The sequence below is a fragment of the Carya illinoinensis genome, chromosome 15 (genome assembly GCF_018687715.1).
Source record: "Carya illinoinensis cultivar Pawnee chromosome 15, C.illinoinensisPawnee_v1, whole genome shotgun sequence".
Classification (NCBI taxonomy): Eukaryota; Viridiplantae; Streptophyta; class Magnoliopsida; order Fagales; family Juglandaceae; genus Carya; species Carya illinoinensis.
The window spans coordinates 39,145,159-39,156,605 of NC_056766.1; the positions used below are offsets into that span (position 1 = coordinate 39,145,159).

General features: G+C 34.6%; 3 long non-coding RNA genes across 4 annotated transcripts; 1 reads left to right on the forward strand and 2 right to left on the reverse strand.

The window, feature by feature from the left end:
- The first annotated feature begins 888 nt into the window (after positions 1 to 888).
- On the forward strand, positions 889 to 4,860 carry LOC122295419. 2 transcript variants are annotated; one of them, XR_006238064.1, is made up of 3 exons: positions 904 to 2,236; positions 2,846 to 2,945; positions 4,535 to 4,860. It is a non-coding gene; the product is annotated as an uncharacterized LOC122295419 (long non-coding RNA). The 2 variants fall into 2 exon arrangements; XR_006238063.1 differs by lacking the exon at positions 2,846 to 2,945 and having other exon boundaries at positions 889 to 2,236.
- Positions 3,055 to 4,795, reverse strand: LOC122295418. The gene is made up of 3 exons (XR_006238062.1): positions 4,653 to 4,795; positions 4,293 to 4,432; positions 3,055 to 3,386 (listed from the first exon to the last, which is right to left on the reverse strand). It is a non-coding gene; the product is annotated as an uncharacterized LOC122295418 (long non-coding RNA).
- An 867-nt stretch (positions 4,861 to 5,727) lies between the features above and the next one.
- Positions 5,728 to 8,802, reverse strand: LOC122295417. Its single transcript, XR_006238061.1, has 2 exons — positions 7,976 to 8,802; positions 5,728 to 6,023 (listed from the first exon to the last, which is right to left on the reverse strand). It is a non-coding gene; the product is annotated as an uncharacterized LOC122295417 (long non-coding RNA).
- Positions 8,803 to 11,447: the final 2,645 nt, after the last annotated feature.

The following is an 11,447-nucleotide window of genomic DNA, read 5'->3' on the forward strand; positions in this document are numbered from 1 at the left end:
TCGTGCAAAACGCACGTCCCACGTGCACAACGCATGCTGTGTATCTACACATGCTTTTTTTTCTTTCCCTTCTTAATGTAGCCAAAGTATTAATTAAATAAAATAACAAGCAAAAAATTAATTTGAGAGAAAACTAATTATATGCATGGTTCGTTGGATACAATATTCTCATGAGTTAGAGAATATCCTTCTCCCAATTCCGGTGTAGAAGATTAGTCAATCCCACAAATGGCACCATTTGTTAATACCTAAATTCGCATAACAAGCCAAAATGGAGGAATGAATTATTCCTAACTCACGATGGCAAGATTCGAGTGTCGATATAATGCTCCTCACATTCATACATAAAATAATAATAAATAACTAAATAAAAATAAATAAATAAAGACACACAGATTAACGTGGGTCAACATAAAAGCCTATGTTCATAGCTTGCTTAGGGGCAAAATCTACTATGATTGGTGAGTTCCCCTTCATTTGTAGAGATCTCTTCCTTTTATAGAGATCTATTTTCTTCATTTGAGTGATAGAGTTAAACTTCCCTTTTGAAATTTTTTCCTTTTAGGAGTTTGAGCCAATTGTTTTTGGTTTATCTATTTCTTTCCTTATCGCTTCCATGTCTTATCTCTTAGCTTTATCCCTTCTCTTATTGTTAGTGACAGGTTTTTAATGGGTTAGACTCAATCAATTTGTCCCTATTAGGTATAAATCTCAAATAAACAAGTCTAGTGCAAACCCTATTGATTTTTCAAACTTAGAAATGATTAAAATATATACTATTAAGTAAATATTCCTCTGCCTAGGCCACGGCCAAGGTAGCCTCATCATGGCTTACACATCTAACTATTTTTTCATCACCTCATAAAGAATTTCTTGAATTTCTAAATATTCAACTCTTCTTCAGAAACCAAAGTTTCCAACTTCTTGGCCTTTTCCACTAATTGGTATTTATCCAATGCCTCTCTAGTAGAAAACAAAATCCACAATTACACTATTCAGAGGCTGTAGTAAAACAGCTCCAGATTCCTTCACAGCACTAAAGGACCCTATTGACTGCATTTCAAGGGATGGGATAGTGGAAGGGTAGACCACAAAATGAATATCAGCAGAAACATGGGTATTGAAAATCTTAAAAGTCCATGGGTTTCCAATTTTGAAGGAGTTCCTACCAAGATGATGGATCCTGCCGTAGGTGCCTGTACATGAGCTTCGCAAAACCAAATATGAACTAGTACCATAGGCACTTTGACAGCGAAAGAGGTGAAAGAAGCAATCCATAGAAAGAGTTGGCGCCGCTCACTAAATTTTGTGGTTAATGAAATTTGTAAATTGGTGGCTCCTGTTTCGAGAAGAATCAACAAAATAGCTAATAGCATAAAAACACATCCAAGTAAAGTATAAAGGAAAAATTGATATGCTGCATTGATCTTTCACTACAGGAAATTTGCCTTCTCGCGGGGAGCAAATTCCCCGCAATTCTCCGATTTTCCCGCAGCAAATTTTCAGAAACTGCGATTTGAGTTCATCGCTAATTGGTCGAAAGTAAAACGTCTGCTCAGAGGGGTTTCGGTGAGAAACCATTGGTGGCCGCAACTGCAGCAGCTAACTCGGCCAACAAATCTCGCAGCAAAATTGGTTGAGCAAATTGGTCTGAAGGGCAATTACGGTGAGGAGACGTCGCAAATTTGGGTCATTGACGGCGATTTTGCAACCCCGTAAAATCTAAATATTCGGTGATTCTAGAGCTGGCAGCAAGGAGCTTTGTTCCATTTGCGGTGAATTCATAGACACCGCAATTTCAAACTCTTCATACGACGATTTTGGGGCTGGCGGTAAGAAAGAGAGTTCCCATTTGCGGTGTCTTCCTATACGCTGCAAGTTCAGACTAATACGGTGAATTCATAGACGCCGTAAATTTTGATATTCTACATGCGGTGAGGTTGTATGGCGCAGAAAATGCCAAAACCACCACTTTCTAAAATTTACAATTGCTGGGTTGGATATGCGGTGAATAAATGAAGAAACCCACTCGCAGAATTAGATCTATGGGTTTTCCAAACGCTGGATAGTACCAATAGTTGAGCAAATTTATGGGTTTTTGGAATGCCGTGCATGCGCAATATTATTCCCCCTATTTTTGTTGCCACTACAAGATCTATAGTTGAGCAAAATTATTATTTTTGGAATGCTTCGCAGCAACGTTAACGTTATTGGACAGCTCATGTTTTGAACCCAGGTATCTTTGCAAATCAATTTATTATATATGCAATTAATTGAAATCACCTCTATCGCAATTCCCCTGTATCATCTTGTCCATTTTGATTCTCCACCAATCATAACTTAAATGTTTAAAATATTGATTCTTTGCCAATCTAGCCGCCCAGTATATGTTTCATGAATTATTGACCAATCATCAAAAATTGCTGATCAAGAAGCAGATGATCATTTCAATAAAATTAATATGCTGATCAGGAAATTAGACATGAAAAGATGCACCTAATTTAATTGAACCCAATAGCTCAGTACGCACTCAATGTTGATCAACGCCTTAGAGCTACCTAGCTAGGATCAATGATGATCAGCAGGCCGTGTGACTCATGAATTTGCCAAAAATAAATTACAAGCTTGGAGCAATATTATAGTTAATAAGAGCTAGGGAAATAGCATATATTGGTACTTCAAGTCTATTTAGAAATTTAATAACAAGTTCTCATTCCATGCATATCGATGATTCTTTATATAAATCATGGAATTAAAGAAACATAGATACAGAAAGGACCTTTACAACTAATTTTTGCAATGCTTTGCAGTGTTTATTAATTTCTTAACATCTTGGTGGTAACAGGATCTAATTATATTAAGCTGAATTACACTGCACTAACTCAGGAAAAAATTAAGAAGATCAAGAAGAAAGAACTCTAAAGAGTAGCTACGTACGTAACCAGGTTTGCTATTGAACCTTTCCCAATAGCAAATTAGACTTATCTTTAAAATTCCTCTCATTTTTAAACTCTGCCAAACCTGTATTTGAGGACTTTTGTTTTAGATTTAATATAAATCAAACACCATATATTTTACCAATAAAGCACTTGTACATTGCCATCCAGTTTTCATACGAATAAGCTTGAATGTGAACATTTCATTTACTTTCACATCATACATCTTAGCAGGTTTCTAATTGTCATGCAATTGCTTAAATTCCTAAAAATGTCTACTGCCACTAAACACATGAAAAATATGTGTCTCATTGGAATCGTGCATCCACATGGCTATACATTAATTTAAACCTGAGAAAGAGTCCATATATGTAGCATCGCATCCAGCAGGCTCATTGGTGCATCAAAAAATTCCACTTGGCTGAAATCAACATTTGAGCTTATGTCTACCTGCAAAATGCACATGCTTCAAACAATTATTTATGTGCTTGAAGTAATTATTGATGTCTACCTGCAAATTACAATAAATCAACCGCAAACTAAAAAGTGCCAATCATTGCATGTACATACTAAAGCAGACAATAATTCATGCCAGTCATTGCATGTACAAACTAAACTTATGCCACTCATTGCATGTACAAATTACTAATTACTTCGCATAAGCCTCCAATAATTCATTAAAAAATCTGTTATATCATCCATATTTCATAGGAAAACAGAAGATGCATCAGGCAGTGGCATGAATTTTTTGACTTCAGTGCTCTAGGCTCAAGAATATTTATACTATGATGTGTTTATCAATGTACAAACATAACAGTTTTGAGGCATGGGCTCTAGGAGGAGAACATATCAACCCTAAACCAAACTCACTTATTTTGGTTTAACAACCGTCCTAACTCAACTATCTGTAGGGTGGATAAAATTGGTTGTTTAACTATGATATGAAAACTACATTTTCAAGCACACACCTAAGCACAAAATGGATGACCTGTCCAAGTATATGCAAGTATATAAAATGCAATACATTTTCAAGCCGAGTTATTCAAATGAAAACAAAGGCTTATATCTCTTAAAATTTATATGCATATTCAACGTAAATCTCTAAACCTATTGTTTATTATAGAAATAATTACCAAACATTGGGTTGTACATAGTATACATCTCTCAAGTTGCAGAGTTTTAATATCACCAGCATCATAACATTCAAATAGAATACAATGAGCAACTCTCTTAACCATTTTCATCAAGACATGTAATTGATCGGAAAATTGCCAAACTTCTACAGTTTAAAACACTATACCAGATGCAAGTCCCAATTTCTGCTATGAACCCAAAATAGATGTTATTAATACATACCTGCATATTTTTTGGGGGTTAAGTTGCAGAGCTCCTATACTTTGAAAAGCATGAAATGTAACATCTTTTATAAAACGTGCGCTGAGCATTCAGCTGTTGTATCATGAGCATCAGCCTATAAATAACCTCCTCCACACTCCCTCCAAACCCACGAAGAAAAAAAATTAACATTCTCTCAGTTCGCTTAGCTAGGCTCTGCATTTGGATATAATTATATATTTTGTATTTTAATTTATTGTTAGGTTGAAGAGGGAAAGACTACGCCGGTAAAAAGAGAATAAGTAGTGGCATCCACAAGAAGCTACTTATTATAGTAAGTAGTGGAGATTTTTTCGAAAGAGATGGTAGGAAGATACATACCGGGATCTCTTAGTGCTTAAAGGTGAGTCTGAATATCATTCAACGTCTCCAATGGCCTCCACATTCCCTCCAATTTTGCCACCCATGTCTAAGCAGATTTCTTTGAAGAAAAAAACTCTGTATCTTTCTGTGTACTGCTTTCGTGTAGTGGACTGAAGTGACTTGTATCTGCTATGGTGTTTTAAAAGTTTGGCTAATTTCCCCCCAATTTTGACTTCTAGATATTTGGTGATCCCGCTTATTACTAACTTCCCATCAAGAAAAGATCTTCCACTATTGATGATCCATTGGTGGGACCCTCGGCCTCCATTGAAACGGTACATCAACCATTTTCCCAAAAATTGACAAGTAACAACCCCTTCTTTACTATATAAAAACTTGATTATATTGAAACCAGGCCCTTCAAAGTTATACCATTTAAACTAAATATAAAGTTGATCATTAAATTAGATATATAAAAAAATATACTGGCTACTATGTTAGATTCTCTAGTGTTTAATTCCTATAATTTAATACTAAAAAATATAAAATTACGCTCGGACAATTACCAAGATCATTTTTATATTTCACCATATATGTTATTCACTGACCTAAGCTCCCATAAATTTTGTATGCTATTTTTTCCATACATTTTCATAGATTCTGGTACCTTTTCATAATAAAAGGGAATTAACATATGTGCATTTGATGCAGGAGAAATCCATTACTCATCTTTCATGAGTAAACCTTTTCAACCACAGCTTTTGGAAGTCAAATGGTCGGTTTATTACATCCATTACTTGAAGATTTCATCTCCAATCTGCACTCCAGAACATTTGTCTCTATTGAGCATACCATGACTCAAGTAAACGTGTTTATTACATAATAGGCAAAACAATAAACCTTTTATTTATCTAATATGCCCTGTTTGCATGCACTTAGTATAAACCTTTGTGGGGCAGATCAACCAACAGATTTTCAATAATAAACACTCAAAGATTCTCTCAGTAGACCATACAAGATGGCTGAATTCTGCAATAGATAGTCCCGATACAGAGCTGTAAAATATCTGTACAAACAAATCATCACCTATTGATTTGATCATCAATCGTCCATGAGTATCTCATATTAATAGAAAAAGGCAGTTACATGTATAGTTTGGCAAAATGCTTGGTATTACAGGATCCATGCAGAAATAAATTCATTAATGACAAAGTTCAAGACTGCATTAATTTACAAATTTTCAAAGTCAAACTCTTTATTAGTTACAACTAAAATCTCAGATTCAATCATCTGCAACTTGCCACAAAAATATGCCTACTAGTTGCACTATGCTCTGTCATTGTACTTTCCCCACCAATTTCTCCAATATATATCAAGGCACTCGATGCACTGTAGAAAAAAGGTAATCGAAAAGTGTGAATAAATTGAAGTCGATGCAATGAAATAAAAAGGCACAGCACATAACATAATAGGCAAAATAATTTACATCCATTTAACATGAACAGAGGAACAAGGCCAAACACATAGCAAAGAATGAAAACTATGTGCATTCTCATACAAATGTGCCTATCAAATCATTGTTTCAGCTACTGGTACAATGGCTATAGGTACAATGGCTATAATATCATAATTTTCCCTTCGGTTTGTTTCCCTGCAATTCCAACATGGCTTATACTATTTTCGTTGACATCCTCACAATAGGCAAGATTTATAGTACTATACATGTACATGCTTAATGAACAAACCCAATAAAATATGTAGTTGAGCACAGAATGCCATACCACTGGACAATAAACGGTTCCTGTTTTAGTTTAACAAATTCTGTACACCAGCTAGAAACCTCTTTTTCAAAAATATCATTTACACAATAGTCTCTTAATGGTGTGCTATTTCTTAAATACACAGATCAAGCTAACAAGCAAGTCTATAATTTAACATAACTTGATAAGTAAACCATTTCAGATTAATGCACTTAATCTGAAATCCAGTTTGTCTAGGTGAGATTCTCTCTCAAAATTTCATTTTCTCTTCAATTGCAGTACATTCAGAAAAACTGGTTATATTATCTGTACTAAAAACTTTAGGTGCTTAAATGAATTTTTTGGGTTCTATATGAAACTAGTAACTTGGATAGAGTGGAATTTAAATACATGTTTTCTATCCAACAAGTATGATAAATTGTTGTAGTCGCTTATGGTAACTTCTCCAAGTGGGTAGGATGGCTATAAGGCAGAAGAGGAACCAAGCAGAAATTACTGGGTCTTGTTTTTGTCATCAAATGCAAAAGGTTTGTTAGAAAATTACAAGGGATGTTGCGGAAGCTAGACATAATACACTGTTTTACCAAGTTAGAAAACCAAGAGAGAGGGATACAAACAAATCATGAAAACTACTAACAAATAAAACTTGTTGTAAATCACGCATATTGGTTATAAATGCAAGATGAAATTCGTTGATCCTTCATGAAAACTAGCCACAAATGTCCCTTAAATACTTTTTTTTTATTAAGGGAGACAGGTAATACAATAGACCAACAAAAAAATACAAATAAAAAAACTACTTTTGTTAGAAGGATCTTGTTGTAAACCTCAGCTAGTATGATTCAATTACTGCTAGAGGTTGAACTTTATGTAGCTTGTGACTATTTCCCAGTCCTATTTATACTTTTTGTGTTTTTCTAAGCAAGCATATTTCAGTAAAGTAAAAGATTATACCAGTCCTATTTTTACTTATTTCATGTCACTATTACAATTTATCTTGTTTACACACAACCACACGGGTTCCAGTAGCTATTTCTTAGATTTGGGCAGCTAACAAAGAGAAATATTAAAGGCATCAAACAAAATCCCCCATCAATCCATTTATTGCTGCGATCAACCCCATCTGCCACCAAAATCATACAACATCCCACTGTCCACATACATGAATTTAACCCCATTCGCTTGGACCCTGTTCTACGTTGGCCAAACCCCCAAAAACTCACAAGTACGTATATGTTAGCATCTATAAACCTCTCAAAACAAACCCTTCCGCAAATAAGTCATTGTAAAGTAGATGACTGTGGCAAATTTACCTATCACTTGCAAATGACCAAAACACAACTTGTGATTTTAGAAACCCAAAATCTGAGAGAGATAGACACGGATTGAGGGAGACCCTGTTCCAGCTAGATTGAAAGGAGAGGAGATAGTAAGCTCAAATTAGTAAGCGTGGAGGAAGCTATGAAGCGCATAGGTTTGCACAATGGGGCAGCCTTGATTGGGTAGGAAGAGAGAGGGAGAGAGAGAATTATACGAACGTATGGTGAAATATGAAGAGAGAGACAAAGGAGATCAACTTACCGGCCAGGCGAGGAGGCGTGGAACGACGGCGTGGAGGAGGTGGACGGTGTCAGGTGTCGAAGTCGATGGTCACCGAGAAGCCAATTTCTGGAAAATTTCGATGGCACAACTGATTGCGGAGAGACGTTTTTAGGCAATTCCTCGCATTTGCCTGGTGGAGTTTAATGCGGCTGGGAAAATGTCGCTGCAACAGAATGACAAACGTATTTCCATGTGCACAATCGAAATAAATTCTTACGACGAGTCTAATTCGCCGTAATACATATCACCCATTGCGAATTTAAGTCCCGCCACAAGAAAAATGCCGCTACAGTAATTAACCCTTTGTTACGTCTAAAAAATGTACGCAGCATAATAACTTGGCAGCAAAAATTGGTTTTTCTTGTAGTGTTTCTTTGTCTCGAACCCCATACCCCTCTATATCTCCCTCCGACATCTCATTCGAGATGGGATGGCTTATCAGTGAATCTATCAATCCCTCCCCAAAAAACTGATGGCATTAGCGCGAAAGACTCATGCTGCTTTGTTGTGCTTGCTTGCTAGCTAGAATGTGCAGAGCACACAGCGCAAACAAAAGGGCATTAGCATGAAACAAAGACATCGAGAGGAAGAAAGATGCTCTCACTCGACTCATATAGTAATGAAGCTCGAGCTTATCTCTTGCCAAGCTAGCTTCGATGCTACTGCTTAGCTCTAAGACTTCAAGACCAGTACTTGATTTATTCACTGGCCTTCCTCTTGATGGTTGGCTACTTTCTCTGGTGCTAGCTCTGAAATCGGAGGTATCTGTACCGGATTTACACTATGCTCCCCAAATCCATGTTGGTTGTTAACTTGGTTTTTTAAGGAGTGTGCCCTCACATACTTGTATTTTATTGCTTGTACCCATGTCTGATCAAAGTTGTTAACAGAATGTTTGGATTGTGCATAGCATGTCATTAGATGATCGACTCAATAGCACTTAGGCTTTGTTTAGATACTGAAAGTATTTTAGATTATCTGTGAATAGTAGTAAAATAGTATGTGAATAGTAGTGAAATAGTCTAAAAATGTTTAAAAATAGTTATGTTCCCAAATAGAACCTTAGTTGATCGATTAGCCACCAAGGCATCACCTAAGTTCAAATACGAAAAGTGTATTGCCTTTTGAACTTCAGATTTTGGATCCACTGCTTGATAACTTCTTGGGGGCTAAATTTTACGATGGATCATTTCAAATATTGAGAGCAAATCTGCAGTAGAAAATAGAATTTTTACTTATAATTGTAGAGCTTTATTAAAAAGTTTTACTATTAAAAGATTATTTGTTGTTTGATAAACATGCACCTAAAATGCTTTTAAAGCTCGTTATGGCAATTTTTTTTAAAAAATATAGCATTATCTATGTGAGTTTTCTTAACAAAAACTTCAATTCAATGTTTTCTCTAAAGTGGACTTTCAACTTTTTTTAGGTGCTTAAAACACTTTTTCTAACGTTGTCAAATATACTTTTTTTCCCCCTTTAAATAAGCTTTAGGCTATTAAAAACACTTTTTAAGCTTCCAATATTTCTAAACCCAAATATGCACTAAGTGTATCTTAGATAGCTTGTATTTATATTGCACTAAGTGTATCTTAGATAGGTTGTATTTATATAAAATAAAATAAAATTCTACTGTATAATTAATACATGATGCATAAATTATGAAGTTTTTTCTTTTTAGAAAATCTATTTAGAATACTTCTTTTTAACACACAAAGCATACCACTGATGTGGAAGTTTTCCATTCCATATCAACAATGCTAAAAAATATAAGCAGTCCTATTTAAATGCTTTTACAATACACTCTATCTACATGTCATAATTTGATTTGTAAGATTTAAATTGTAAAATTTATTTTTTAATTCAAATTATGTCATGTAAATGATGTGTGGTATAAAAGCTTTTAAATAAAAGTATTAAAAAAATATTAGTGTTTTAATTTTTTTTTTAAGTTATAATAGTGTACAAAGTGCTTAATACACCGTCTGTATATAGCAACTCTTTTTTTCCCTTCAATTCTATCCCTAGACGCAACACTCGCTGCTAAATTAAAAAATGTCTCTCCTCGCGCTCCCTTTCCCTCTCTCTTTTTTCACGCATAGAGTAATAGTCCATCCATGACAACCAATATGCTCTCACTCACTCTCTCAAGCCGATTCGTACACCATTTTGCTCTTCTTAGGCCATTTCACTCCCTTCCTACTCTCTCTTAGGTTGGTTACAATCTCTCTCTCTCTCTCTCTCTCTCTCTCTCTCTCCCCCCCCCCCCCCCCCATTGATTTATTTTTATTTAGTCAGATATGTTACTTTTTACATGTTAATTTTCAAGAATCTTTGGTAATTACTTGATATGCTGATCTAGGTTTTTAGGTTTCTTAAGTTCCATTTAATTTATCAAAAATAAACATAAAAACAAATAGAAAAGATCATTGTTTCAAAAACTCTTAAGTGAATATCCAGAAATGTTAAAAGAAGAATCGAGGTTTGATTCCAAATAATTAAGCAAATTTCTTCTTCTTCTTCTTCTTCTTCTTCTTCTTCTTCTTCTTCTTCTTCTTTTTTTTTTTTTTTTTTTTCCTTTTACAAAATGCTTTGGCTTCCATTGGTTTGGGGGGTTTTGTTTGTCATCGACTCATCTGTATTCTGTGCCCCTGGCATACGTTCTGAGAAATCATTTTTCATTATGATCAATGCATCAATTATAATGCAGCATCATTCACATATCAAGAAATAAAAGAGGCAATATATGATGGATAATCATGACTATAAACATCATATGAAAAATTATTATAAATTTGTCCAGGTCGATCATGGTGGGTTAGGAAAACTAAGATAATGAAAACAATGAAAATGAAATCAATGAAAACTAAGAAAATGATAACAATGAAAACAAAGATAGTGAAATCAATTAAAGCAATAAGAGAGTCCATAAAAAAAGAAGATAATGAAAACAAAGATAATGAATAGAAAGATAGTGAAATCAAATTAAAACCCTAGAATATCAGATAACAATGTAGGGTTTTTTATTTTTAATGCCCAAAAGATCCAATTATAAAATAAATTATATATCACAGATAGATAATGAAATCAATACCCAAAGCAGTAGAGAGAATCCATAAGAAACGGCTACCAAACGAAATGGAAACAAAGAGAATCTCAAAAATGGCTAACAATTCAAATCAACACAAAATTCATTAATTATAGGCTACCAAATAGAATAAAAAATTAAAAAAATAATAATTAAAAAAGAAGAAGAAGAAAGAGAGTCTAAAAAATAGTTAACAATGCAAACCAACAAAAAATCCATGGCATTATAGGCTGCCAAACAGAATGAAAACAAAGATAATAATGTCTTAGATGAAAGCAATTCGGGATTTGGGTGTGTTCGATTTGTGCGAGAGAGAATGACAGACTTCAGACATGTAGGAAACCAAAACAAGAAGTGAATTTC